Source organism: Hyla sarda, chromosome 4 (genome assembly GCF_029499605.1).
Source record: "Hyla sarda isolate aHylSar1 chromosome 4, aHylSar1.hap1, whole genome shotgun sequence".
Taxonomy (NCBI): Eukaryota; Metazoa; Chordata; class Amphibia; order Anura; family Hylidae; genus Hyla; species Hyla sarda.
Window position 1 is genome coordinate 157,109,905 of NC_079192.1, and position 20,665 is coordinate 157,130,569.

General features: G+C 47.5%; 1 protein-coding gene across 11 annotated transcripts in view; it reads left to right on the forward strand.

Annotated features, from left to right (window-relative positions):
* The window catches only part of TJP1 (tight junction protein 1), a 637,810-nt gene that overhangs the window by 189,225 nt on the left and 427,920 nt on the right, over nucleotides 1-20,665 (forward strand). The window contains exon 1 of one of the 11 annotated variants that reach the window (XM_056572501.1): nucleotides 19,476-19,615. The exons of the other annotated variants lie outside the window; for them this stretch is intronic. The gene's annotated coding sequence lies outside the window, so the exon portion shown is untranslated. Of the gene's footprint in view, nucleotides 1-19,475; nucleotides 19,616-20,665 lie in introns of those variants that run through there. 11 annotated transcript variants of the gene reach the window in all.

Genomic DNA, 20,665 nt, shown 5'->3' on the forward strand with positions numbered 1-20,665 from the left:
AAAAACTGGTTGCCACACAAGCGGCAAGTGACATGTCACTCTAAAAATGAGTGAAACTCCAACGCGTTTCGAGCTAGTGCTCTTAGTCATGACTAAGAGCACTAGCTCGAAACGCGTCGGCGTTTCACTCGTTTTTAGAGTGACATGTCACTTGCCGCTTGTGTGGCAACCAGTTTTTAACATGTTTTGAATTAAACATTAAGTTTTACTCCATTTCCTGGGAGCTGGATCCTACCTACTTTCTATATCCATATGAATGAACACCTGGTTTATCCGCTCACATAATCCATTCCCCTGGGGATGATGGGCTGTTGTCCTCAGCTTCTTGCAATCATGGAACTGGCAGAGTTCTTGAAATAGCTGAGCCTCAAATGCCGTCCCTCGATCTGTGAGGACTGATTCAGGACATCCCAAAGGCTGACCCAGTGACTGTAGAACATCTGAACAGCAGTCTTGGCAGTTAGATCCTTGACGGGGATGACGACTACCCACTTGGAATAATGGTCCACCATGGTCAGAGCATAACTGTAACCAGATCAAGTGGGAGACAGCTTCACATGGTCCAGAGCGACCAGTTGGTTAGGCCTTTCAGTGCGAATGGGATGTAGAGGTGCTCTTGTGTCTTAGCGAAGGTTCTTGATGACACTGCAGACAGTGCATTCAGCACACCACTGTTACGCCAAGCGCTCCGGGTCCCCGCTCCTCCCCGGAGCGCTCACAGCGTTCTCCTATTCGCAGCGCCCCGGTCAGACCTGCCGACCGGGTGAGCTGCGATAATGTTCCCAGCCGGGATGCGATTCGCGATGGGGGACGCGCCCGCTCGCGATGCGCATCCCGACTCGCTTACCAGACCCGTTCCCCGTCTGTGCTGTCCCGGCGCGCGCGGCCCCGCTCCCTAGGGCGCGCGCGCGCCGGGTCTTTGCGATTTAAAGGGCCCGTGCGCCACTGATTGGCGCATGAGGTTTTAATCAGTACCTTCACCTGTGCACTTCCCTACTTATACCTCATGTCCCCTGCACTCACTTGCCGGATCTTGTTGCCATTGTGCCAGTGAAAGCGTTTCCTTGTGTGTTCCTAGCCTGTGTTCCAGACCTCCTGCCGTTGCCCCTGACTACGATCCTTGCTGCCTGCCCTGACCTTCTGCTACGTCCGACCTTGCTCTTGTCTACTCCCTTGTACCGCGCTTATCTCAGCAGTCAGAGAGGTTGAGCCGTTGCCGGTGGATACGACCTGGTTGCTACCGCCGCTCTCTCGTTCATCGGATGCCTCTGAAGTAGAAGCTTCCCCGCAACACATTATTCCTCCGGACTGTCTGATCTCCACTTCTCCAGCTTCCATCAGACAAACTCCTCCAGGGAAGACCTTCGTCTCTCCACGCCAGCGCCTCAGGATTCTCAAGTGGGGACACTCCTCACACCTCGCAGGCCATGCTGGCATCAAAAAATTCATCCAGCTCATCTCTCGATTTTATTGGTGGCCTACCCTGGAAGCTGATGTTGTTGATTTCTTGCGGGCTTGTACAGTCTGTGCCCGGGACAAGACCCCTCGCCAGAAGCCTGCTGGTCTCCTCCATCCTCTGCCTGTTCCTGAACGACCATGGTCTCAGATTGGTATGGACTTTATTACTGACTTACCTTTATCCCATGGCAACACAGTTATTTGGGTGGTCGTTGATCGATTCTCCAAGATGGCACATTTTATCCCTCTTCCAGGTCTTCCTTCTGCGCCTCAGTTGGCGAAACAATTTTATATACACATTTTTCGCCTTCACGGGCTGTCTACGCATATCGTCTCTGATAGAGGCGTTCAATTTGTGTCTAAATTCTGGAGGGCCCTCTGTAATCAACTCAAAATCAAATTAAACTTCTCGTCTTCTTATCATCCCCAATCCAATGGGCAAGTAGAAAGAATTAATCAGGTTCTGGGTGACTATTTGCGACATTTTGTTTCCTCCCGCCAGGATGACTGGGCAGATCTTCTACCATGGGCCAAATTCTCATACAATTTCAGAGTCTCTGAATCTTCCGCTAAATCCCCATTCTTCGTGGTGTACGGCCGTCACCCTCTTCCCCCCCTTCCCACTCCCATGCCCTCTGGTTTGCCCGCTGTTGATGAGGTGACTCGGGTCTTCTCCACCATATGGAAAGAGACTCAAAATTCTCTCTTACAGGCCTCATCCCGGATGAAAAAACATGCCGATAGGAAAAGAATTCCCCCCATTTTTTCTCCCGGAGACAAAGTATGGCTCTCCGCCAAGTATGTCCGCTTTCGTGTCCCCAGTTATAAACTGGGACCACGTTATCTTGGTCCTTTCAAAATCAAGTGCTAAATCAACCCTGTCTCTTACAAACTTCTTCCTCCTTCTCTCCGTATTCCCATTGCTTTCCATGTCTCTCTCCTTAAACCACTCATCCTTAACCGCTTCTCTCCCAAAGTTGTTTCTCCCACTCCAGTTTCCGGGTCCTCTGACGTTTTTTCGGTGAAAGAAATTCTGGCATCCAAGACGGTCAGAGGTAAAAAAATTTTTTGGGTTGATTGGGAGAATTGCGGCCCAGAGGAGAGGTCATGGGAACCTGAGGACAACATCCTGGACAAGAATCTTATCCTCAAATTCTCAGGTTCCAAAAAGAGGGGGAGACCCAAGGGGGGGGGGGGGGTACTGTTACGCCGAGCGCTCCGGGTCCCCGCTCCTCCCCGGAGCGCTCACAGCGTTCTCCTATTCGCAGCGCCCCGGTCAGACCTGCCGACCGGGTGCGCTGCGATAATGAAAGCGTTTCCTTGTGTGTTCCTAGCCTGTGTTCCAGACCTCCTGCCGTTGCCCCTGACTACGATTCTTGCTGCCTGCCCTGACCTTCTGCTACGTCCGACCTTGCTCTTGTCTACTCCCTTGTACCGCGCTTATCTCAGCAGTCAGAGAGGTTGAGCCGTTGCCGGTGGATACGACCTGGTTGCTACCGCCGCTGCAAGACCATCCCGCTTTGCGGTGGGCTCTGGTGAATACCAGTAGCAACTTAGAACCGGTCCACCGACACGGTCCACGCCAATCCCTCTCTGGCACAGAGGATCCACCTCCAGCCAGCCGAATCGTGACAGTAGATCCGGCCATGGATCCCGCTGAGGTCCCGCTGCCAGTTGTCGCTGACCTCACCACGGTGGTCGCCCAGCAGTCGCAACAGATAGCGCAACAAGGCCACCAGCTGTCTCAACTGACCGTGATGCTACAGCAGCTACTACCACAGCTTCAACAATCATCTCCTCCGCCAGCTCCTGCACCTCCTCCGCAGCGAGTGGCCGCATCCAGCCTCCGTTTATCTTTGCCGGACAAATTTGATGGGGACTCTAAATTTTGCCGTGGTTTTCTTTCACAATGTTCCCTGCATTTGGAGATGATGTCGGACCAGTTTTCAACTGAAAGGTCAAAGGTGGCTTTCGTGGTCAGCCTTCTGTCTGGGAAAGCCCTGTCATGGGCCACACCGCTCTGGGACCGCAATGATCCTGTCACTGCCTCTGTACACTCTTTCTTCATGGAGATTCGAAGTGTCTTCGAGGAACCTGCCCGAGCCTCTTCTGCCGAGACTGCCCTGCTGAACCTGGTCCAGGGTAATTCTTCTGTTGGCGAGTACGCCATCCAATTCCGTACTCTCGCCTCCGAATTGTCCTGGAATAACGAGGCCCTCTGCGTCACCATTAAAAAAGGCCTATCCAGTAACATCAAAGATGTGCTGGCCGCACGAGAAATCCCTGCTAACCTGCATGAACTTATTCATCTTGCCACCCGCATTGACATGCGTTTTTCCGAAAGGCGTCAGGAGCTCCGCCAGGATATGGACTTTGTTCGCACGAGGCGGTTTCTCTCCCCGGCTCCTCTCTCCTCTGGTCCACTGCAATCCGTTCCTGTGCCTTCCGCCGTGGAGGCTATGCAAGTTGACCGGTCTCGCTTGACATCTCAAGAGAGGACACGACGCCGCATGGAGAACCTTTGCCTGTACTGTGCCAGTACCGAACATTTCTTGAAGGATTGTCCTATCCGACCTCCACGTCAGGAAAGACGCACGCTGACTCTGCACAAAGGTGAGACAGCTCTTGATGTGAACTCTGCTTCTCCATGTCTTACTGTGCCTGTGCGGATTTCTTCATCTACCTTCTCCTTCTCAGCTGTGGCCTTCTTGGATTCCGGATCTGCAGGAAATTTTATTTTGGCCTCTTTCATCAACAGGTTCAACATCCCGGTGACCAGTCTCGCCAGACCCCTCTACATCGCCTCTGTTAATAATGAAAGATTGGACTGTACTGTGCGTTACCGCATGGAACCCCTCTTAATGTGCATCGGACCCCATCACGAAAAAATTTAATTTCTGGTCCTTTCTAACTGCACTTCGGAAATTCTTCTTGGACTACCGTGGCTTCAACGCCATTCCCCAACCCTCGATTGGACCACCGGGGAGATCAAGAACTGGGGTACTTCTTGCCACAAGGACTGTCTTAAGCCTGCTCCCTGTACTGTCAGTCAAGACCCTGTGGTTCCTCCGATATCTGGTCTCCCCAAGGCCTATCTGGATTATGCTGATGTTTTTTGCAAAAAACAAGCAGAGACTTTGCCTCCTCACAGGCCTCATGACTGTCCTATTGACCTCCTCCCTAGTACTACTCCACCCTGGGGCAGAATCTATCCTCTGTCTGCTCCAGAAACACAAGCCATGTCGGAGTACATCCAAGAGAATTTAAAAAAGGGGTTTATCCGCAAGTCTTCCTCCCCTGCCGGAGCTGGATTTTTTTTTTGTTTCCAAAAAAGACGGCTCCTTACGCCCTTGCATTGATTACCGCGGACTTAATAAAATCACTGTTAAAAAACGCTATCCCCTACCTCTTATCTCGGAACTCTTTGATCGCCTACGAGGCGCCCACATCTTTACCAAACTGGACTTAAGAGGTGCATATAATCTCATCCGCATCAGGGAGGGGGACGAGTGGAAGACCGCATTTAACACCAGAGATGGACACTTTGAATATCTGGTTATGCCCTTTGGGCTTTGCAACGCCCCTGCCATCTTCCAAGACTTTGTAAATTAAATTTTTCGTGATCTTCTATATACCTGTGTTGTGGTTTACCTAGACGATATTTTGATTTTTTCTGCTAACCTAGAAGAGCATGTCCGCATGGTTCTTCAGTGACTTCGGGACAATCAATTATATGCCAAAATGGAAAAATGTCTCTTTGAATGTCAATCTCTTCCCTTCCTAGGATACTTAGTCTCTGGCCAGGGACTACAAATGGACCCAGATAAACTATCAGCCGTATTGGATTGGCCACGCCCCTCCGGACTCCGTGCTATCCAAAGTTTTTTTGGGGTTTGCCAATTATTACAGACAATTTATTCCGCACTTTTCCACTATTGTGGCTCCTATCGTGGCCCTAACCAAGAAAAACGCCAACCCTAAGTCCTGGCCTCCTCAAGCGGAAGACGCATTCAATCATCTCAAGACTGCCTTTTCTTCTGCTCCCGTACTCTCCAGACCTGATCCATCTAAGCCCTTCTCGCTGGAGCTAGACGCCTCCTCGGTGGGAGCTGGAGCAGTACTCCTACAAAAAAATTCTTCCGGACATGCTGTTACTTGTGGTTTCTTTTCTAGGACCTTCTCTCCGGCGGAGAAAAACTACTCCATTGGTGATCGAGAACTACTGGCCATAAAATTGTCGCTTGAGGAATGGAGGCACCTGCTGGAGGGATCCAAATATCCAGTTATTATATACACTGATCACAAGAATCTCTCTTATCTTCAGTCTGCCCAACGGCTGAACCCTCGCCAGGCTAGGTGGTCATTGTTCTTTGCCCGTTTTAACTTTGAAATTCATTTTCGCCCTGCCGACAAGAACATTAGGGCTGATGCCCTCTCTCGTTCATCGGATGCCTCTGAAGTAGAAGCTTCCCCGCAACACATTATTCCTCCGGACTGTCTGATCTCCACTTCTCCAGCTTCCATCAGACAAACTCCTCCAGGGAAGACCTTCGTCTCTCCACGCCAGCGCCTCAGGATTCTCAAGTGGGGACACTCCTCACACCTCGCAGGCCATGCTGGCATCAAAAAATTCATCCAGCTCATCTCTCGATTTTATTGGTGGCCTACCCTGGAAGCTGATGTTGTTGATTTCTTGCGGGCTTGTACAGTCTGTGCCCGGGACAAGACCCCTCGCCAGAAGCCTGCTGGTCTCCTCCATCCTCTGCCTGTTCCTGAACGACCATGGTCTCAGATTGGTATGGACTTTATTACTGACTTACCTTTATCCCATGGCAACACAGTTATTTGGGTGGTCGTTGATCGATTCTCCAAGATGGCACATTTTATCCCTCTTCCAGGTCTTCCTTCTGCGCCTCAGTTGGCGAAACAATTTTATATACACATTTTTCGCCTTCACGGGCTGTCTACGCATATCGTCTCTGATAGAGGCGTTCAATTTGTGTCTAAATTCTGGAGGGCCCTCTGTAATCAACTCAAAATCAAATTAAACTTCTCGTCTTCTTATCATCCCCAATCCAATGGGCAAGTAGAAAGAATTAATCAGGTTCTGGGTGACTATTTGCGACATTTTGTTTCCTCCCGCCAGGATGACTGGGCAGATCTTCTACCATGGGCCAAATTCTCATACAATTTCAGAGTCTCTGAATCTTCCGCTAAATCCCCATTCTTCGTGGTGTACGGCCGTCACCCTCTTCCCCCCCTTCCCACTCCCATGCCCTCTGGTTTGCCCGCTGTTGATGAGGTGACTCGGGTCTTCTCCACCATATGGAAAGAGACTCAAAATTCTCTCTTACAGGCCTCATCCCGGATGAAAAAACATGCCGATAGGAAAAGAATTCCCCCCATTTTTTCTCCCGGAGACAAAGTATGGCTCTCCGCCAAGTATGTCCGCTTTCGTGTCCCCAGTTATAAACTGGGACAACGTTATCTTGGTCCTTTCAAAATCAAGTGCTAAATCAACCCTGTCTCTTACAAACTTCTTCCTCCTTCTCTCCGTATTCCCATTGCTTTCCATGTCTCTCTCCTTAAACCACTCATCCTTAACCGCTTCTCTCCCAAAGTTGTTTCTCCCACTCCAGTTTCCGGGTCCTCTGACGTTTTTTCGGTGAAAGAAATTCTGGCATCCAAGACGGTCAGAGGTAAAAAATTTTTTTGGGTTGATTGGGAGAATTGCGGCCCAGAGGAGAGGTCATGGGAACCTGAGGACAACATCCTGGACAAGAATCTTATCCTCAAATTCTCAGGTTCCAAAAAGAGGGGGAGACCCAAGGGGGGGGGGTACTGTTACGCCGAGCGCTCCGGGTCCCCGCTCCTCCCCGGAGCGCTCACAGCGTTCTCCTATTCGCAGCGCCCCGGTCAGACCTGCCGACCGGGTGCGCTGCGATAATGAAAGCGTTTCCTTGTGTGTTCCTAGCCTGTGTTCCAGACCTCCTGCCGTTGCCCCTGACTACGATTCTTGCTGCCTGCCCTGACCTTCTGCTACGTCCGACCTTGCTCTTGTCTACTCCCTTGTACCGCGCTTATCTCAGCAGTCAGAGAGGTTGAGCCGTTGCCGGTGGATACGACCTGGTTGCTACCGCCGCTGCAAGACCATCCCGCTTTGCGGTGGGCTCTGGTGAATACCAGTAGCAACTTAGAACCGGTCCACCGACACGGTCCACGCCAATCCCTCTCTGGCACAGAGGATCCACCTCCAGCCAGCCGAATCGTGACAACCACTTTTCAATATCTCCACGCATCCCCACCCAATAGAATCTTCTCCGGATGGTGGCCTCGATCTTGTGGACTCCAAAGTACCCCGACTGGTCTTGGTATGCATTGAGAACCATGGCTGCATCCCATCGCGGAATTAGAATTTGGTGCAGGCGCTCCCCGGAGACCGGATCAAGGGTGTTTCTGTGTAGCAGTGCTTTGTGGAGGAACAGGCGATTTCTCTGTCGCCACAACCGCTTCAACTCGAAGTCTCCCTGCGCCTTGCGGAGCCGAGTCGGCACCTTCTTTTGGAGAAAGTAGCCTAAGAGATCTTCCATAACTCGACTCTCATCCTGTAAGGTCTTCCAGATATACAAATCCTCGGGGACTTTGGAGGACCCAGGCTCGTCACCCTCTCTTGTAGTCAAAGTATTCTGGCTCACTAACCTTTGGTAAAAGGGTGACATCTCTACGTCCTCCCACACATCCTCCACGGGTGGTTCTTCACCAGGAGCCATACGGGAGAGTACATCTGCATTGATGTTGGTCTTCCCACTTCGGTACTTGATGTTGAAGTCATAATTGGCCAGCCTGGAGGCCCAAAGTTGCTCAATGGCTCCCAGCTTGGCAGTATTTAGATGTGCCAATGGGTTGTTGTCAGTGTAGACTGTGAAGGGAGCAGTGGCCATGTAGTCCTTGAACTTCTCTGGTTCAATAGTTTTTTATTAACTTTTTTTTTTTTCAATACAAACATTAACAACTCTACCGGTCGCAGCCGGTCAACATTTATAAACAACTATGAGTCAATCAAGCATTGGTGACTTTTAGCCATAGTCTGTCCATCAACCGCTTCTCATTTCTTCTCGCCCATTAGTAGTAACTATCTCTTCCATACCATACTGAGCCATTTTTTTTTTGCCAATAATGCTGTTAGATATCAATAGTCTTGAGAACCTTTTCTGCTATATACATTTATATCTCTAGATACTGCTGCGTATTATACCAGAAAATTTAATTACAATAACATGCTGAGGACTTGCTAAAGGAGGACTTTATCCACGGCCTCCACTTTTTCAAATATTGTTTATAAGTATAATTTCCCAGTGAGATAATTTTTTCATAAGACATTGTCAAATTCAGTTCAAGCATTAATTCCTGGATGGTTGACGTGATATTCGTTTTCCATTTCCAAAGTAGTAAAGTCTTAGCTACCACCACAAAAATACACACAAATGCCCTCACGTGCAAGGGGCTACTATTAACTCCCATTAATAACAGTATCCGCTGAGGAATCCAATTCAATCGGATTCGTAGGATGCTGGTGAGGAATGATTGGCACAACTTCCAATATTGTTGAGCTATGGGGCAACTCCAAAGAACGTGCATCAATGTGCCTCTACAGCCACAACCCCTCCAACACTTATCAGAGGCTGTGTCTTACATGTGAGCAAGTCTGTCCGGTGTGTAATAACACCAAAGTGTAGTCTTTGTAACTGATTCTACATGTGAGGAACATTTTAAGTATTTCTGAGTTGTTTTAAAAGAGCTCCTCCAGTCCTCTTCTGTCAAGACTACCTGTAGTTCCCTATCCCAACTCTTCAGTGGATGTGTTTTTACAAACTTTGCATTCCGTATGCTTATATTATATATAGTCTTCAATCCTTTTTGATGTGTAGCAAGGTATATGAATAGTGATTTATCTGCTTTTAAGTCCGATCTCAACATCCCTTGTAAAGCGTGTCTTATTTGCAGATATTTAAAGAACTCATTGGGGGGGGGGGGGGGACTGAGAATTTCCCTCTCAGTTCTTGGAATGTGGATAGTACCTTTGAGTTATATAAATTATCTAATTTTTCCACACCTCCCGCTGTTCACCTACTGAGGTCAGTGTGGGGAAGGAGAGCTTTAATAAGTAAACGGCATGGAATGGAAGTCCATGCCTCCAGCGATACTCGCATTGTCGGGCTCAAAGTTTCTGGGAAAGACGATCTCCAGAAGGGCAAATATAGAAGGTCTTTTAGTGTGTAGGGGTGAGCCATCGTGTTCTCTATGTCAATCCAGGTTATGGTACAATTGTTCTGCCACCATCCTCTTAACATTGCTACCAAGGAGGCCTGGTAATATTTGTGTATATCCGGGAGCCCTACACCCCCCATTTGACGGCTTTTTTGTTAGTATGTGCCTGGCTATTCTAGGTGGTTTGTCTGCCCAGACAAATTTTGTTAGCAGTGAGTGAGCTTTTACAAAAAAGGTTTTGGGGACTGGTATAGGTAGTGCACGATATAGATCTAGGAAGCGAGGAAGTATAAACATTTTAAAAGTGGCTATCCGCCCTATCCATGAGATTATATATGAAGAGAGATGTTGAAGTTCTGCGGTTATGTCTGTTAGAAGTTTTCCATAACTCAGGGACACTAAAGCTGAATGAGAAGGAGACAGAGAGACCCCTAAGTACTCTATGCTCTGTATCTTCCAATCAAAGGAGTATTTAGTCTGAAGTTGAGTGATTAAGTCAGGTGACATGTTTATAGGAAGGGCCTGCGTTTTAGCTGAATTTAAATGGTAATATGATAGGCTACCATAAGTATTGATCTGTGACATCAGCGCCCCAAGAGATACCTCTGGGTTAGATAAAGATAAAAAGATGTCGTCAGCGTACAGGGATATTGTGTGCGTGCAACCCCCTATAGTCATCCCCGATACACCCGGATCCATTCTTATACTTTGTGCCAGTGGCTCCATTGATAGAATGAAAATCAGGGGGGATAAAGGGCAACCATGTCGTGTGCCATTGGTCAACACGAAGGGTTCTGACAGGGCTCCATTCACAAATGTCTGTGCCGAAGGGTTGGAATATAATGCTTGTATGGCTGTCAATATGGGAACCCTGAAATCCAAATTTCTCTAAGGCCGAGAAGGCGAACGCCCACCTAAGGCGGTCGAACGCCTTCTCGGCATCCAGGGCCAATGCCAGAGTGGGAATCCTCCCTATCTGAACTTTGTGTAATATCCCCAGCATACGTCTGGTGTTAAAATACGTTTGTCTCTGTGGCACGAATCCTGATTGATCAATATGTACTATGTTGGGGAGAATGGTTGCTATCCGGTTCGCTAATAGTTTTGAGTATATTTTTAAATCTTGGTTTAGCAGGGAAATCGGTCGGAAATTCTGGGGCCGGTCAGGGGTTTTTCCCGGCTTAGGGAGTGTTATAATTAGGGCTTGCATGTTCTCCTTTGGAAATGAGCCTCTGCTCATAGCTAAATTAAAGAAGTCTTTTAAATGTGGGGCCAGTACAGTACTAAAATGTTTATAATAATGTCCAGCAAAACCATCTGGTCCCAGAGCCTTGTCTCTGGGGAGCGTATTAATTATCTTTTCTATTTCCGTCTCAGTGATAGGGGCGTTAAGCAAATCTATCTCTTCCTTTTGAAGCAGTGGGAGGTTAAGCTCTGCCATATAAGATTGTGTAGCATTTTCTACATCTGCCACTTGAGGTACAGACTCTGCAATGTTGTATAGTTTATAATAGTAATCTTTAAAGCCATTGGCTATGTCTGAAGGTGAGTATATTTTTTCTTGGGTATCAGGGTGTATTAAATATGGGATTCTACTTTTAAGGTGACGTGCTTTAAGGCGTGACACAAGCAATTTGCCTGATCTATTGTCTTGTGAATAATATTGTGCCTTAAGCTTCCTAAAGGCCTTCTCGTACGACTCCAGCAGGAGACCCCTCAGTTCCTGGTGCAATTCTCTGATCTCTGCTGCCAAGAGAGAAGATGGGTTCACCTTATTGAGCGACTCCTTCTTCTGTATTCGCCCGAGGAGTTCCTTAGTCTTCCCTCTGTCCGTTTTTTGAGAATAGCATTTTGTTTGATAAAAGAGCCTCTCATAAAAGCCTTAAGTGCATTCCATATGTTGGCTGCGTCACTATCTGCTATGTCATTTGTCAAAAAGTATTCCCTAAGATCGCGTGCTAAATTTGGTTCATAAGTGGTGTGAGATAGTAAGTACGTATTACTACGCCAAAGATATGCTGGTTTAGAGTTGCATTTTTCAGATATGTTGAGGGTTATAGCTGAGTGATCAGTCCAGTAAATCTGTTCTATAGATGTGGAGATGTGCGGAAGGAGGTAACTGTCAGCAAGAAACATATCTAGACGTGAATATACATTGTGTGGGTCTGAGTGATATGTGTATTCTCTTTCTGATGGGTGGTGGATTCTCCACACATCATAAAGTTCTGCTTTCCATAAGGCTTCCGCTAAAGAGTCTGAGTGTCTCGTGGCTGTACTGGTCGTGTCTATTGCGGGGTTAGCTGTAATGTTAAAATCTCCACATACCGGAAGTTTGCCATTGCGAAGCCCGTCGAGTTTCCTCACCACCATCCTGAAAAAAGCCAACTGGGCCCTATTAGGAGAGTATAAAGAAACAAGGGTGTACAATTCGTTATTGAGCATGCAAATAAGGATAACATAACGTCCCAGAGGGTCTATATATTGTTCCCTCAATGTAAAAGATACATAATTTTTTATCGCAATTGCCACTCCCCTAGCTTTAGAGTGAAAATGAGAGTGATACACATACGGGAATGAGTTGTTGTGAAAACGGTATGCATCCTGACTTATCAAATGCGTTTCCAAAACATAGATCTTTTCATTGGACTATTGAGGCCATTTACATTTAGACTAGCGATAGAGATAACCATTGTATAGTAAGAGAAATAACATGTGGAATATTGGCAAATACACTTCTTCAATAGGACCCCGTGCGCCTCCCAGCAAGGGCGGTGGCATCCCAGTAGTAGCAACAGCATGGTCCAGATCTGGGCTTGTTACATCACCATGAAAGCAAAAAATAGTCAAAGAAAACATAACACCAAGACACCACAGAAACAAACATAAAACAGGTGATTCCTTGTGTGCCCTAGCACATGGATCACTTCTTTCTGGGGAAATGTTCATGCCGTAACCCAGGTTAAAACACCCGTCAAGACCACCAGGTCCCAGCTCCACGCCCAAACAGTCAGCTAGAAAATTCCTATTCCCAGCTCATACTGCAGTGGACCAGTCATCCTGTGCTTTGCAAAGAGAAGGCTGTGTACGTCTTCCTGAGCTGATGACTGGCAGCTTCCATAGATTGAGCAAGTCAGTTCCTTCCTCTAGATTTTCGATCACATGAAGCTCATTTTTATAGCGAACAAGTAGGCGCACAGGGAAACCCCACCTATACTGTACATTTGCTTGGCGCAGCGACATAGTAATAGGGAGCAACTCTCTTCTTAGCTGTAATGTCACCGCCGATAAGTCTGCATATAGTTGTATTTTATGATATGGTGCGGGAAGACCCTCCCTTCATGCGAGCAAATGTCATCAGTTTGTCCTTGACAGTATAAAAATGTACTCTCGCCAGGATGTCTCTAGGTATTGAGTCGTCCATATGTTTCGGGCGGGGGACTCTGTGCGCCCTATCTATTTCCAACTCACTGTCTGTGCACTCTGGCAGCGTAGCTTTTATCAGAGATTTAACATATTCAGGAATGTCTTTAGGAGGGTGTTCGACTCTGGGACTCCCCGAAGTTTGATATTATTTCTTCTCCCTCTATCTTCGAGGTCGGCCATTTTAGATTTTAGACGTGCGACCTCCTCTTCAAGATCAGTATGTGCATCAATTAAGGAGTTGTGGGACTCAGCAAAATCCCCAAACCTATTTTCCAGATGATCAATTCTGCCTCCCAGACTGTTAATTTCTACCTTGAGAGGGGCTACAATTGATTGTATGTGCATAAGCATGGAACGACGTTGTAATAGGAGCATCTCCTTCATAGTGGTGTCAGTGAGGGCTGTATTAGTCACAGGGAGGGATAGCAGGGCCTCTTCCCCCTGATTCAGCAATTGTTCTTGCGCTCCCGTTAAGTCCCTCTCCCCTGCTTGTGACAACCGTGCTATGCTGGGTCTGTCTCTGCTGGGGCTTACTGCTGAGGAGCCTGACACTGCCGCTGGGGAGGATGCGTGCTGCGAGTGGGGACGAGGACTCACCAGATCCTCTCCTGCGTACTCTGCCAATGCTGCACAGTCCCGGGGAAGGCTGCTTCTTCCGGCGCTTCTTGTCGCTTCAGCAATAGCCGGGTCCGAGTTGGATCTGTGTAGTTCCTGTCCCCTCGAGCTGCGCGAGGCGCACAAATCTGCTGAGGCTGGTGAGGAAGGGGCCTTGTGGTCTGCGCCATCTTGGAGACCCGCCGCCTCCCTGGTAAAGTAAAATTTAGTCAATTTCTCTTGCTTCAGCTGTCTTTTCCTTCTGCCCGCCATGTCGGGGAAGGGTTCCGACCTCTGTCTGTGCAAGACGGAAAGCTGGGTGCTTGTTATTGTCGCTTTGTTAGGTGTTAGAGCCGGAGCTCCGGCGCTATGCGGGCATTCACCTAAGCAGCCAGACCATGCCCCCGCCCTTAAACTTCTCAGTGACGGCCAAGACCAAGGCCAGGAGTTTTAGCTTAAACAAACTGTAGTTATTGTCATTCCTTTCTGCCCCTTGTAGATGGCTACTGGCATAAGCTATCACTCTTTCCTTACCGTTCTGCACTTGTGATAGGACAGCCCCTAGGCCTTCAAAACTGGCATTGGTGTACAGCCGGAATTGCTGACCATAGTCAGGATACGCCAAGATAGGGGGCTCAGTAAGGAGGCACTTCAAGGCCCAAAACGCTGTCTCTTAGTCTTCCGTCCACTGTATCGGGAGTCTTCCGTTGTAATTCTCCTTCGCAGTGCCCCTCAATAAAGCGGTAATGGGTCCAGCAATTTGAGCGAAGTGAGGGATGAAACGCCTGTAATGACCAGCAAACCCAAGGAAGCTTCGGATGTCCCGCACCGTTCTTGGTGTAGGCCAATCTTTCACAGCACTCACTTTGTCAGGATCTGGTTGAACACCTTCAGCACTGATGACATGCCCAAGATAGTGAACCCGGGGTTTCAATAGATGGCACTTGGATGGCTTCGCCTTTAGTCCGTGTTATATTAGGACTTGGAGGACTTCCTTAAGATGGTCCAGATGCTCCTGATACGTCCGAGAGTAGACAATGACATCGTCTAGGTACAGGAGGACACTCTGGAAGTTGAGGTGCCCAAGGCACCGCTCCATCAGGCGTTGGAAGGTGGCAAGTGCGTTGCAAAGCCCAAAGGGCATGCTTTTGAACTCAAAGAGCCCCATCAGGGTCACAAACAAAGTCTTTTCTCTATCTTCTTCAGCCAGTATCCACTGGTCAGGTCCAGTGTAGAGAAGTAGGCAGCTGATCCTAAGGCTGTCAGAGATTCCTCTATCCTGGAGAGAGGGTAGGTGTCTTTGTGAGTGACATCATTTAACTTCCTATAGTCTACACAGAAGCGGATGGTTCCATCTTTCTTCTTTACCAGAACCAAGGGAGCAGCCCAGGGGCTTTGGCATTCCCGGATGACGTCAGCCTCCTTCATTTCCAGCAGCATTTTCTTCACTGTCTGGTACCTCCCAGGCACCACTGGACGATGCCTCTCTTTGATAGGAGGGCTATCACGTTAGAATCCGATGCTGGATCATCGTGGTTCGGCCAAAATCAGTGGGGTGTTTACTGAAGTGCAAATAAGTAGGTGCCTTTAAATTGTAACTTTTAATAGATATGTACTAAAATTAATCACCAAATAAATAAAGGATATGGTGCAAAAATATAAGTGACCTAATCACCAAAATGGAAAAACAATTAAGAAAGGGAACAAGCAATGTACTTCCCCGGATATCGCACAGTAGTTATAGAAGACTGCACACCAAATGGTATATACAAGAAAAACAACCCCCTTTTTAAATAATCACAAATACCCAACACGTTTCTGTTCATAGAGAACTTCATCAGGGGAAGAGCAAAATACAGAGATAAAACCAAATCATATATAGTGGTGTCAGGGTGTAAAAACACTCAAAGTAAATGCAGCCATAAACCCAATAATTTCTTTAGATTATCAATCACAAAAATAACAACTATATGATAGTAGCCGGAATATTAGTAGATGAACAATTGCATCCCTAAGCAGGACTGATAACCTGCTTGTGGCAAATACCAATGGTAGGGAGAAGGCGCTGAGCCCCCATACACAGATTGTAGTGTATCACTGAAGTAGGGGATCCCACGTAGTGCTGGTAGGGCTAGTTAAAGGCTGCAAAGTCAACGTGTGATGCCATGAGTGGCTCTGCAAGCCACTCATGGCATCACACGTTGACTTTGCAGCCTTTAACTAGCCCTACCAGCACTATGTGGGATCCCCTACTTCAGTGATACAATACAATCTATTTTTGCACCATATCCTTTATTTATTTGGTGATTAATTTTAGTACATATCTATTAAAAGTTAAATTTGAAAGGCACCTACTTATTTATTTGTACTGTTTGGATACCCGTAGGTTACTTACCTGTCTGCGTATGACATCATTTAGATACGTTGTACTTATACTTGGTGTTTACTGAAGGCCTCCTGGTATTGCTTGGCCACTTGAATTACTCCTCCAACCTGATCCTTGGGGGTATCTTCATCCCCAATCTGCAGCTGAGTCCACCAGGGTTCTGCAGGGAACTTATCGGCTCTGTGAGCAATCTGAGCAGTCCATTGTCGGGCGACTTGCGGCTTTGACATCACATCTCTAGAGTCCAGATGGTGCAGCATATACTTAGGCAACCTGGTAGAAGCCTCGGATAGGTTAACTACTCAAACCGGGACTCTTCCACTTTTTACAGTCACGAGGCTGCACGTACCAGAGGGTAGTCTTCCACTTGAATAGGCTCCAAGAGCGCTTGATAATCTTGATTCTTCACCCCAGGTCGGGCACTACACCAAAGAATAGTCCCTGTCTGTGGTTGCAGAATAACAGCCCGCATGTCTTGGATTCTCACCCGACAGATCTCTCCTTAACGATTGACAAACTTCTGTTCAGCTTGGAGTGTCCTGAGGTAGTGTTGCACGGCTCGCCGGCCTGAGGGTGACATGTGAGGGAGAGATGCATGCAATGAACTAACATTGTCCTCAAAGCAATGTCTCATGATGTTCATACCTAAGATAAATCCAGCGGCATTCTAATCACTAACACTGGTAACAATAACACCTTGCCCCGTAAGAACATGTTCCCCCACTTGTACCGTGGGCTCCCAGTAGCCATGCCTGGGTACTGGTTTCCCGTTTCCTGCAATCACCCTAAAATCCACATCATCAGGTTCACATAACATTTCAGGCCCCCAATATCTGTAAAATACCTCTTGGGGAATAGTGGACACTTGGGACCCGGTATCTATCAAGGCTTGTAACTGAACCCCTTCTACCTCAATCTGCACATAAGGGCAAGAGGCAACATAAATAGATAGTCCCATTTTGGTGCAGGTTGATCCTGGACCTTCATTAGTTACTCCTGGGGTGCGGTCCTCGACCCCAGGGGATGCCCGTTTAAAGCCCAATATTGGTTCTTCCAGTGTTATTACAGAAGCTGCAAATGGGGCGCTGAGTCCCGGGCGGTCTTACAGGGGGGGTATTAGGTGAATTGGCAGGACGAGGGGCAGGCTTTTTAGGTGGAAGTGTCTCGGGCCTAGGTGAGTTAGATCTGCCCACCATCTCTTTAAAAGCTTTAGTCAATTGTTCAATGTCCTGCCTTACGTTTTGCAAATCAGAAGTCCATGGACTAGGGGAGGTAGAGGCAATAACAGGCTGTGAGGAAGTCATTGGTTGGACCGAGGGCCCCGGAGAATCTGCAGCAGGGGCGCTAACTTCTTCGGCCTTGTACCCTGACTCAATAACCTTGATAGCTAACCTCTTAAAGGCTGAGAAAGCCATATCGGGATTTTGCACTGCTAGCATCCTAAGCTTGACCTTGTCCCACTTATTCTGCGCCCCATCTATGAACCGGTCCATTAGTACTCTGTTATCCTGATCGGGCGCAATAACGTCTAATTTTTGTACCGCTACTAAAGCATTCTGTAATGCCACAGCATATGCCTGAAGGGTCCCACCTGGCTTCTGACGTCATTCATATAACCTTAGGCGTACCTCAGAGGTGGAGTGAGACTCGAACACTTGGTAGAGCCCCTCATTTTCTCCACTGTAGCCTTGTTGGCAGCTGGCCAGGTAAAGACCTCTTCTAATGCAGATCCCTGCAACTGTCCTGTAAGCAACTGCACCTGTTGGTTAGGGGGAAAAGCATAGAAACCGAAGAGACTGTAGATCTTTTCCTTGAAATCCCTTAGGGTAAAGGGATCACCATTGTAGTTGGGGAGAACTGGGTTCCCCAGGAAAACAGGTGTGGCAACCGGAGCTCCTAACAGGAATGGGGAAGCTTGAGATGAACCAGGTTGATCTTGCCTTGCTTGCTGTGGTGACCCTGCTGATGAAACAACAGGTACACACCCTCTTGTTGAGCAGGTAGTGCAGGTGCCGGAGGTGGAGCAGGTCCTGGAAGTAGCATTGGTGCTATAGGGTCTGACATCTTGACTTTTGGTGTGGACCCTTTAAATGAAGCTTTAGAGCATAGGTCCCTTTAAGAAACGCAGCTGTTCTTTAACCCAGAACTTGAGAGCCTATATCTCGAACTTGAGAGGGGTGATTTGGAACTGGACCGCGTTGAGCTGGAACTTGAGTGTGACGATCGGGAGTTGTAGTGAGTTCAGCCCGGACCTCAGTTTAATAGTCTGATGTCTTAGAGTTCTGTAATGTGCTGGCTCCTTAAGACTTTCAACTTGCTGCAGCACTCTGCGTTTTTTCACTATTCTCACTGTGCTTTCCTGCAGGTCTCCTATTTGAGGCTCTGCCAAAATGGCCGTCGCGGCACCGGAGACCTCGGTGGGCAGGATTTCAGGATCGCGCGTGCGGGAAGTCCCTGCGCTAGCTTTAACCCCTTCCAATGCAAATTGTAGCTCCGCTGTACTCTTCGCCTCCCCCCTTACTTTTCGTGCGCACTTTTTGCACACAGTACTATAATCACAGTTCCGTACACTTGAATGAGATACACAGTACATGAATAAAGTCTTTTACATAGGGGAAGTACTCTGTAAATGGTGGCAACAGCTGCAGGCACACACCCGTATCCTGTTTGTGATGCCAAAAAGCTATGTGGTAAGCTTGTGGGGGTGTAGGTTATATGGGGTGTAGCTGTGCAGTGACTAAAGGATATTTGGTTAACCCTTAACACTCGTGATGCCAGGGTGTGGGCACCTTTGTATATACTTGTCCTATCGCCACCTGTCCCAAGAGCAATAGGGAGGGATAATAAATGATTGTCCACAACCAGAGGTTTCAGAAAACTGTCGGAACTTTTACTGCAGGTTTTATGCAGCATTAAACAGGAACAGTCTTTGTACAAGAAGAGTCTATTAGGATCCTGACAGTTGGTTGGGACATTGTGAGTTTTAAGCTCAGGAGATTTATATGCGTTGTTCAGCTGGATTTAGGGGATTGAGTTTAGGTCCAGCAGTCACGCAGACTTTAGCAGGGAGTTGTATTGTAAGTTGCAGTATTATCAGGCTTCGGCCTGGTCTTGTCTTTGAAAGTTGCAAGGATCTCTCCTCTCTGCTAGTCCGGAACCCAAGAGAGCGAGGATTGGCTGGCAGCTCCCTTATATGGGCAGGGGCTGGCCTTGAGCTCATTGGTCCATACCATCTGTCAGTCACTTTACACAAGGGATTATGGTCTAAACATGTGACCACACACGTGACCTAGGAAGGTCCTTTAACATACCCTATGAGAATTAACATTAGTCACATGACCGAAGGTCCTGCGACGCTATATATACAATTAAATATACACACGCAAACATCACAAAATTAAAGAAGGAAGAGGTGACTAAGGGCTATCCCACCAGGAGGACTCTACCAGAACGGAATAACTCTGGCTTTGGGGACCACCATACAAGGTACGGTATACTATACGGTATCGGGACACCACACACTGAATTCCTCTCTGGTAGTACCTCCCTACAGTACAGGGAGGTATTACATGTTCTGTACTACTCTTAACCTATGCCACAGTTAGCTGCTCATTTGGACACCAGGTGAGGGCGGTTCCATTCTACTTTTTTAGGACACTGTGTGTACTGTACAGGACCCTGAGGAGCTCCTGTCCTCTACATAGACAGTGATTACAGCTCCCAGCAGCTCTTTATTACTTTTATATGTAAGGACTTGCTTTATCTATATTAGTTATCTACTTATTTTTGTTTAATCCTCACTTTTTCCTATTTTTGGGGGCTTCAGAACCAATTACCAGGTTTCCATAGAGTTATGGGGGGAGATTTATCAAGACCTGTGCCGGGGAAAGTTGACCAGTTGCCCATAGCAACCAATCAGATTGTTTCTTTCATTTTTCAGAGGCCCTTTTAAAAATGAAAGAAGCAATCTGATTGGTTGCTGTCTGCAACTGGTCAACTTTTCCTCAGAACAGGTCTTGATGAATCTCCCCAATGGTCTCAACATACAATTGTCGTCCTGGAACCAATTAATATTGTAACTTGAGGGACCACTGTATATGCAATCTGCAGAACACACAGCAAAACCTTTCCATGTGCTTTAGGCTATGTTCACATGGCAGAATTTCCGTGCAGAAGAATTCTGCTTGAAATGTAACCGTAATTTACTGCCTATTGATTTCAGTGGGATTTCACAGTCCCATTTAGACAGCAGAATTTTTGCTGCGGTCACTCCACCGCTGAAATTCCATTTTCCGAAATAATATAAGACCAGTCTTATATTTTGTGGAATTCCGCGACGGGAATCCCATTGGAGTCAAAGGGGCTTGAATTTTAGCGGAATTCTGTGTTTTGCTGAAGGGAATTTGTGCAGAATTGTGGAAATTCTGAGACATCCTCCTATAAGGAGCTTTGCTGAGCTATTTAGTAAACATTGTCCGGATTAGGGTAAACAAATCAGGGGCAGACTGATACATTGTAACAGGATCTCCAGCCCCT